The sequence below is a fragment of the Syngnathus leptorhynchus genome, chromosome 6 (assembly GCF_054491065.1).
Source record: "Syngnathus leptorhynchus isolate UIUO chromosome 6, UIUO_Slep, whole genome shotgun sequence".
In the NCBI taxonomy this organism is placed as follows: domain Eukaryota; kingdom Metazoa; phylum Chordata; class Actinopteri; order Syngnathiformes; family Syngnathidae; genus Syngnathus; species Syngnathus leptorhynchus.
This window is the reverse complement of record NC_141200.1, coordinates 11,660,989-11,669,994: the sequence shown is the minus strand read 5'-3', so window position 1 is coordinate 11,669,994 and position 9,006 is coordinate 11,660,989. Positions and strand designations below refer to the sequence as shown.

Sequence of the window (9,006 nt, the reverse complement as noted above, 5' to 3'; positions counted from 1 at the left end):
CAAAGACCAGAGAAACTGAAGGAGTTAAATGGAAAACAATGAAACAGCAGAGTCAAAAATGGATATACTCCTCATCTGGGGTTTGAAAACTCAACATTTATTTTACAATAAAGCCGCAAAATAACAAAAGAATCTGCTGCACCAAAACTACATTTTTTTAGTGGTAACATCCTAACACTTTTAACACTCTTTGAAATCTGTTGGACTCAGCGATTGGTCAAACGGGGACGCTGGTTGTGACGTCATCCCAGAGAGGAGGCTTGACTGACAGAAGAAGCGCGCAGCCTGGAGGAGAGGGAAAAGGTGGATGAACGAGGATGGACAAGGATGCTCGACCTGGGCCCCATGCGAGAAAAAACATCCCGTGTGGCAAATTCAAGTCGACTGTTGGTCAGGGACTTTACAGACTCACAAATAGGTAAGAGAATGTTTTTAAAGGAGACGATTTTTGCCTACATCACAGGTTTGCTTCACACCATGCGTCTTACTGCCGTGGTGCATTCATGGAACGCACGATGTACGCGCTCATTTCGTAAAAATATAAATGAAAAATACGTAAGACAGATATGAATGACTAAATAGAATAATCTTCTACTTAATAATATCGTGCACAATATTTTGGCCTGTAACATTGCGTTGTGTGCTTAACCCTATAGTTGTAAAAGTAGGCCAATGACATGAATCAAATTAAAAGTGAAGAATCAGGGCTGCTCTAAAACGTCAAGGAGACAAAACGAAGTCTGAGAACGTCAACTTTATCAAATGTCGACTCGACACGTGGTCCCGGTCATCTTGACATTTCACGCCTTCGCCCCTTTCTCTTTCTTTCTTGCGTTCTAACCTTGATGACCACATGCAACGTGAGTTTGAACGCTTTCAAGTGTATAACAGATTGTAAAAAAATGTACGTTCAAAAAATGTTTACTGTCGCGGCCGCGTAAATCGCTTTAATATCAAAGATCTCCTGTAATGTTCGTGGTGTCAATTTGATCGCGGGTCTCTATAACGAAAGAAAAATAATGGACAACAACGGTTTGAATATTTTTCCATGACTTTAAAAATAAACTTTATTAATTAATGTTAAATATAGGCCACATGGACGGCTTTCGGCCTATTTTTCATTATTATTTTCCTTTTAAGCAAGGTGCACGTTTTACAGATACTCAATATACCTGCTGTATTTTTAACGGTGACTCATATGATTTATTGCTGTTCTTAAAATGTAACAAAATATTTTTTTCATAATATTTGGGAAAAAAATATATGCGTTTATTTTGCTCTGTGTTTTAGGATTATTTCACAAAATGCTGTAAATGGGTTTTGACTCATTTTGGAAATACACTGACACTGTTTACCCCCTGTAGATGCTATGAGGCATCCTGTGGGGGTTACAACAATCAGAGATGGTTTGGGAGTCTGTTTCTGTCTTTGGTTATCTAGCTGTATGAGTGTTAAATACCTGTCATAAAGCTAGATAACCGAATGTAGGAATGACTTCCAGAATGAACGTTTAAAGAGAATGAAAGAAAGAAAGCAAGAAAGGCAAAGAAAACAGGCCTTTACCTCAAAGGTAAGAATTTTCTTCTTTCATTGAACATTTTTGCAAAAATAATGCGACCATTGATGATGTACAAATATCAAGCAGTCAGCTTGTAAACTTTAATTTTGCTTCCATATTCGAGCACACGTGTATACCACTGGACATAAGAAACACAATGAAAATTACAAGATACTTGCAGCAGTAAAAATAAATCAATGACTGTGGAGTGCAAGCATAATAAATATGACAGTTTGCAACAGTATAATATTATAATTGGAATGTCCAAAATCAGTAGAGCTATACAGTGTCATGATAAAAAAAGTCAAGTGGACAAATATTAATAGGTGATCTTATCTAATTGGAACGTCATGCAAATGTAAATATGGCAAATTGAGTGACCACAAAATATGAATTCAAATCATATTAAAGTGTTCAGAGATATAAAATGTGTAAAATCTTTGGGTATAATTGGATTTCACACGAGTGTATTGTAAGGATGTACATCACCGAGCCACTAATCAATCCAGTGGTATAAACGGCTTGTTTCAAACAGGTTTGGATCCCGAGTTAGGCATCAGGCTCCTTTGTATCATGGCTTCATTGTTAAATAAGCTAACGGTGGACACTTTGTTTGGTGCAGACTAAATACTCATAATGCCTGAATGACATAGCTTGATACATAAGCTTGTCATAAAGTGCCAACGTGAATCTTTTAATTTCATTTAAATGTAGAATATCTTGTGCGTTTTGTTGACAGAAGAAAGAAAAGAGGAAACGAGTGATTTGGCCCATCAATAATGTCTCCAGGACTACTAATGATGCAGTGGAGGGGTCTCGGACCCTCCGGAGAACAGGATTTAAAAAAAAACACTTGGCATTCGTGTTTAAAAGCTGTAACCAATCTTTGAGGTATATTGAATGAGAGGAGCTGAACTTTTCAACTTGCTCCTTGAGTGTCATGCAGTCCGTATCCGTGTGAGCCACTAAAGCCTGAAGAGCACCAGAGTGAGATGAGTTTGCATTCAGCACGTTAACCACCTATTGCAGTGGAGCTCGCTGTCTAATTGCTTCGTTTCACTGCAGGATATTAGGTATGTGAAAAGGACTGTGGTCGGAGTCTCTTCCCGTTGGAGGTTATTTATGGGATGCTCCCGGGCACCATTGTGTCATTCTCTTCTACCTCGACCACACAAATGATTCTTTGCCTACGTTCTCGCTCATGTGATGAGCAGCTGAATTATAATTCCATTTTTACAGCAACATTTATTTCATCGCCAATCTGAGAGTCAAGCATCCAAACGTTCTTTCGGTAGATTTCATCGATACCAACGATTCAAAGTGTGCTCGTTTTTCTAAATCCCGACTGATGTTGTCGTTACAGAGTTTCAATTAGAGCCACTCTTCTTGAAAAGATGGTGGAAGCATTGTTAAGCGAAAAAGAGGACGAGGTCGTCACGTTTCCTCCGCCCTCTCCTTTTTTGCCCAGAAGCGATGGGATGCCATCTGCGCTGCCAGTGACAGACACTGTGCCCATTGCCAAGAGGCAGACAAAGACCTTGGCCCATCTCCGATCCTGTTCCGCCGTCATCTTGGGAGATGTTGCCGCGATATCCAAAATGGCTGCGCTGACGTACAAGGTGGGTTGCGTCATCCATTTTATGGAGGGTAACACTGGGCTTAGTGGGGAGTAAGTGGGAGGACGAATGACTACTGTGTGAGTGTGTGGACTGACTGATAGAAACGTGGATGAAGAAAAGATGAGTTCCTTATTTCTTCCCCAGCCACACACACACGCACACACACACACGTGGCCTCCCCCCTTTTTCATCTTTCCTCTTCCTGCTAATTAGCAGTTAGTGGGTGATAGTGGGAGGCAGGGAGGGTGGCTAAGGGTGGTGGTGATAGAAGGGGGCTGGGTAGCAAACAAAATTAATGAGCTGGCACTAGTTGAAGGAAAGCTGCCACCCTTCTCTTGTCACGGTGCTCCTTTGCAAACAGCATGGTGGATGCCATGTTGTCATCCACCTGGCACATGTGATTCACACATGTTGTGAATTACCACATTTTATATGTACACAGTATGCACTACTTACTATATCGGATGCGCGTGTGTGTGTGTATAATAAACAATTTTATTCATTATACATCAAAAATATAAATTCATATATGTCAGTATTTTTTTATTTGTGATATCACAACTTTAATCCTACTTTTGGACTTGTGTGTGTGTGTGTGTGTGTGTGTGTGTGTGTGTGTGTGTGTGTGTGTGTGTGTGTGTGTGTGTGTGTGTGTGTGTGTGTGTGTGTGTGTGTGTAAAATCACAAGTATGCATTAGCACGTACATTTTGTCAGTCTCCCATTTATTGATGTCGTTCAATTTCAAGTTATTTATTTTCATTAGTGTGATTGGTTGGTATGGATATCTCTAGATTAAAAAAAAAGTCTTACGATATGTTATGGATAAAAATTTGGTATATTCACACCCATGCACCTTATCGCAAAAGTCTCTCGATGTCATATAGCATGCATCTGTTGACATCAAATATTAAAACATTTCTGCCACCTTACTTATGCACACTCTTGGTCTGGCACACAAACACACACACACACACACACACACACACACACACACACACACACACACACACACACACACACACACACACACACACACACACACACACACACACACACACACACAAACACACGCAGTAGACAGATAGGCATAATTCACCCTAAGAGTTGGCTACAATATTTTGTTGAAAAGGGAATGTTTCTCAGTATTGATGACACTCAGAAAGGTATTCATCCATTCAAAAATGATTATCATGATTATGTTTGCAGAGAGTGGTGGCGTAGAACTGTACAGCACTATATAGAGTTGGACAATGTCACGATAGAACATTATCACTTTGTCCTAGATAAATTTGGATTCAGCTTTTTGCGTTGTGTTGTGCTAATATTGTGACCGTCGGTTGGCTGCTCGGGCGTCTCTGCAGTCAGGAGCGGCAAGCGGGAACACGTGAGCATGTGTGTGCACCGCCAACATGCGCAGCTGCCATGCTTGTGTGTTAATGAACAGCGTTGTGCGTTTTCACATTATCATTCAAGTCCGCTTTCTCTCTTTCACTGCCCTCTCAATAGCTGTTTAGTGCCCCCCCCCCTACACTCTGCTGACACCCCGCCACACCTTCCCCCCCTTCTAAAAAAGCTCCCTTTCCCACAGTTGTGAGAACTGGTGCCGCAGCAGAACCCGACCTGGGGGGCAGGGTGGGAAAGGCCCTCCAGACTAGACACGAGCAGATGCCTGAGACATTAGACTGTCGTGCGGAGCAGCGAGGTCGGGCGAGGCGCTGAGTTTTAATGTGTTTGCAAGTGTATGTGTGTTTGATATGTGTGTTTTGGGGAAGGGGGGGTGGGCTGCAGTGCCACCTGACTGTTCATTAGTCTAGTCATCCCCCTCTGCATGTCTGAAAGGCATGGAGATGCGATGCAGTTTTTCTCAACCAATTGAGAGGGATTCAAAACACATTCATACACCGCAGTCGCTGACCTACACCATGTCGCTCTTGGTTTTTATCGCAGGCGGAATGCAATTAGAAATGGGCCACACATTCGCAGTCTCAATCTGATTGGATGTTGCCTGCAAAGCTTTTGACTTATCTTAACGTCAGGCTGCAATTGATGTTACCATGATGTTCTGAAACATTTGAAATGGCACAAACGTATGCGTGCCTGTGACCCAGTCTGCATGACAGGCCCAATGATGGATCTCACTGATAATCATTCGTAATAAGCCACAGACGTGCAGATTTGTAATATTTTATGCTACCCATGTCTATTTTTTTTTAAATGTTTGTATTCATACACAGTAAAAATGTATTCCTCACTTGATTACATAGGTGCAGATAGAAGAGAAATCATGATATAAAGGTCAAGTGTGAATCAATGGTGAGGCTTGCTGTAGAAAACTAATTTGTACAATGCAAATGTGTCAGTAGCTCATCTGAGTCTGAACAACCTTGATCTGGACATCGTGCACACCCTCATTTATGAACCACACATTTTGACTGAAAACAAATGGTTACATTTAACTCAGTGAACAAACGGATGAGAATAAAACACGGGGTTGTAATACAGATCAAGATGGGCTTAAAATGAATATGGATGACCACGAAATACTATCAGATGGTCTGTTGTGGAGCCAAGTGTGACCACATCTTCTCAAAGGAGAGTAACTGAATGCTTCTATGATTATTTGTCTGTTTTTTAAGGTCGGGTGTTAGATGATAGTCTAGCACTCAATAATTTGGGTGCCTGGTGATTGAACATAAGCGTCTGTATTTAATCTATGAAAACAAAGTGTGTTTTCAATCAAGACTATCCATCTGGCCAGGCAAGAGGATTTAGCACATGAATGTTTAGAGTTCTCTGCACCATGAGCATTCAAATCTTTATGGTACCTCTTCTCTGGTGCATGAAATGATATTAATGATACATTAAATTTGTGGTAGATAGATAGATAGATAGATAGATAGATAGATAGATAGATAGATAGATAGATAGATAGATAGATAGATAGATAGATAGATAGATAGATAGATAGATAGATAGATAGATAGATAGATAGATAGATAGATGGATGGATAGATGGATAGATGGATAGATGGATAGATGGATAGATGGATAGATGGATAGATAGATAGGGACGGACGGACGGACGGACGGACGGACGGACTCTATATATTAAAAATATGATCATGGTTATAATGGCCCATGCAATATGCATCTTGGAAAGACGTACAATAAGTTTGATATGGGATTGTATGCTTTTGTCTGACTTTGACCAATCAGATGCATTTCTTTCACTCGATAATAGATGTCAGGTACATATTAAATATCAAAAAATATTCAACACCCACGCTCCCACATTGTATCTTGCAACCTTTTCCAATCTCGTGCAACTTGTGTAATAGTTGGTATACAGTAGATGTGCCAAAAACCTCACATGCGAACCATCTGGACAAAAAAACGATGGTTCGCTGAGGCGACTCCTGAGGGGAAAACCCGAAAGGAGCCACCGTAGATGATTCATTTGTTTGTATAATAAACAAAATAAGTATTGTCCCATGCACACACACATCTCTGCAAACTATCGCACATGTTGCTTATTGACATGAGGATAAGCACACTAGTTTGAAGGAAGATATATTTGTCATTTGTCTATGGGCTTTCTTCTGCTTTTTGTGCTACTCTAAGGTCCTCCTGAGGCTCCAACTCAGCTTTGGATCTTGCACCGCCGTATGAATGTTTAACACGCTGTAATATTTAATGCTCAGCTCATGGGCACAACCCGAGAGTGGGGGCTGCCCTGCCATGTGGGTCAAGTAAGTGTCACATGGGCTCATTCAATGCTTCTTGGACTAATCTGGCACAAAGCTCAGCGTTAAGTATCTTTAAGAAGGATGGCGAGACGCACGCTTGGGTTATGAGGAATCTCCGGGTGTAGGTGGTCCCCGCGGCAGTGGTGAATTAGGTGACTGTGCCTTTAATACTTTTTTTTCGAATCATTTCTTCCACCGTGACGAGTATTGGCTGCGTTCTACTCAGACGGGATCATTTATCAGTTGGCTCCAACAGTTCTCCAGTGTTAAGTTCAAGTTCATGAGTGCGGCTGCCAGGTGTGAGAGGAGACAAGAGGTGTTCCCTGCATGCGTGTTGGAGGTTACATAGCCTTTGACCTCTGCTGCCGTTGCTAGGGGAAGAGGCTGGCAGGCACAGTAATGTAGAAATGAAAAGGCCGAACTGTCATTGCTTTGTGGCTTACACACATGCACTAAACGTCCATTCGTGTTCACAAATGTCATCTGGAAGAAAATGCAGCTTCTTTTTTTCCAAACAAGAAAATCACTTCAAGCCAGGAGTCTAAAATAGTAAGAACCACAATTGAGTAGTTCGGGTTATTGCGCAATCACCGACGTTTTGTAATTTCCCCTCCAAATGAAATTAAATGGAATAAAATCAAGCTGTGATTAAAGTGTAGATTGAGCTCATGCTGTCTTTTGATGCAAAATGTCTCAAGGAAACGGACAGAATGATATGTTTACTACTGCCCTGCTTGTGATGCACAATTGTCATTTCTTCCACTTATTTGAAGTGATAACTTGGCTTTGTGCAATGATGTCACTCTTTCTCAAATGTGAAATGAAACAAGTCAAATCCATTGTGACTCTGTATGTTGTTTGTATGCATCTTGAGAAAGTGTCAAGCCAGCTGATTGGAATAAGTGCCGTAAGTCTCTGTAAATACGTGAAAGTGTGGCCTCATTTAAGGTTGCATTCATTGGGGGGAAGGCCCCCCCCCCACCCCTCACGAATAAAGGAGTGTGTATTTGCATATGCTGCATGCTGTCTGCAGAAAATAAAAGGAGCAGGCATAAAAAGCTATCAGAGGTGGACAAAGAACAAGGACAAATCCTTCATTGTGGGCTTGGTGGGAGAAAAGGCTTGTGTGAATTGGGGAGTGGGTGAAAATTGACAGAGAAAGAGTTGGGTCTGGTTCCCCGTGGGGATAAAAGCCTTGCGATGCCTCCATGATAGAGCTGGAAAAAGGGAGAGAAAAACATCATGTAGATACAGAAGCTTTAAAAAAAAAAAAAAAGGCGACTTTAAACCTGTCTCAGCTGATGTTTTCGTATTTACTGTCAGCCCATTCAACAAAACACATCAATGCACTTGTATTATTGAAAAATGTATTTTTGTTTGTTTCTTTAAAAAAAAACATCAAATTTACATGTTATGCAGTCTGTATATTCTGTGCACTTTGGCCGGGTTGAAAAGTTGATGGACTCTTTTTTTTTTTCTCCCTTATGTCCTCAGGATGACAATGACAAACTGTGGACCATCCAGCCTGCACGCATATTTTGGACCAAAATATCACCATTTTTTTTTTTTTTTTTTTTAAGATATAACTCATTTCAACCTAAAACTAAGATTTTTTTATGTTTAAACCTTTACTGCACTTTGTAATGTGTTATCTTAAATAAAATCAATGAAAAATATGTGCTCAATGTTTTCAATGTGATTTGAAGTTTTAATCATGAAAAATGATGGATACTTTTGAATTGAATTAAATAATAAACACACAGAATTCGTTGATTGATTGACATTGAAAAATGATGGATACTTTTGAATTAAATTAAATAATAAACACACAGAATTCGTTGATTGATTGACATGATATAACAGTAACTCAATAAAGGTGTGTGTGTGTGTGTGTGTGTGTGTGTGTGTGTGTGTGTGTGTGTGTGTGTGTGTGTGTGTGTGTGTGTGTGTGTGTGTGTGTGTGTGTGTATACTTCATGTACATGTAATCAAGAATGAATGATCGTAAATAAAACAATCTTCCAACTTCATTAGCATGCTCCAAAAGAGTAGGAAGGAGAAAAATAAGAATTAATACTTAAAC

General features: G+C 40.4%; 1 long non-coding RNA gene across 1 annotated transcript; it reads left to right on the top strand.

Annotated features, from left to right (window-relative positions):
* Positions 1–1,303: 1,303 nt before the first annotated feature.
* LOC147055967 (uncharacterized) lies at positions 1,304–8,577 on the top strand. The gene is made up of 3 exons (XR_015066451.1): positions 1,304–1,570; positions 2,298–3,177; positions 8,419–8,577. It is a non-coding gene; the product is annotated as an uncharacterized LOC147055967 (long non-coding RNA).
* Positions 8,578–9,006: the final 429 nt, after the last annotated feature.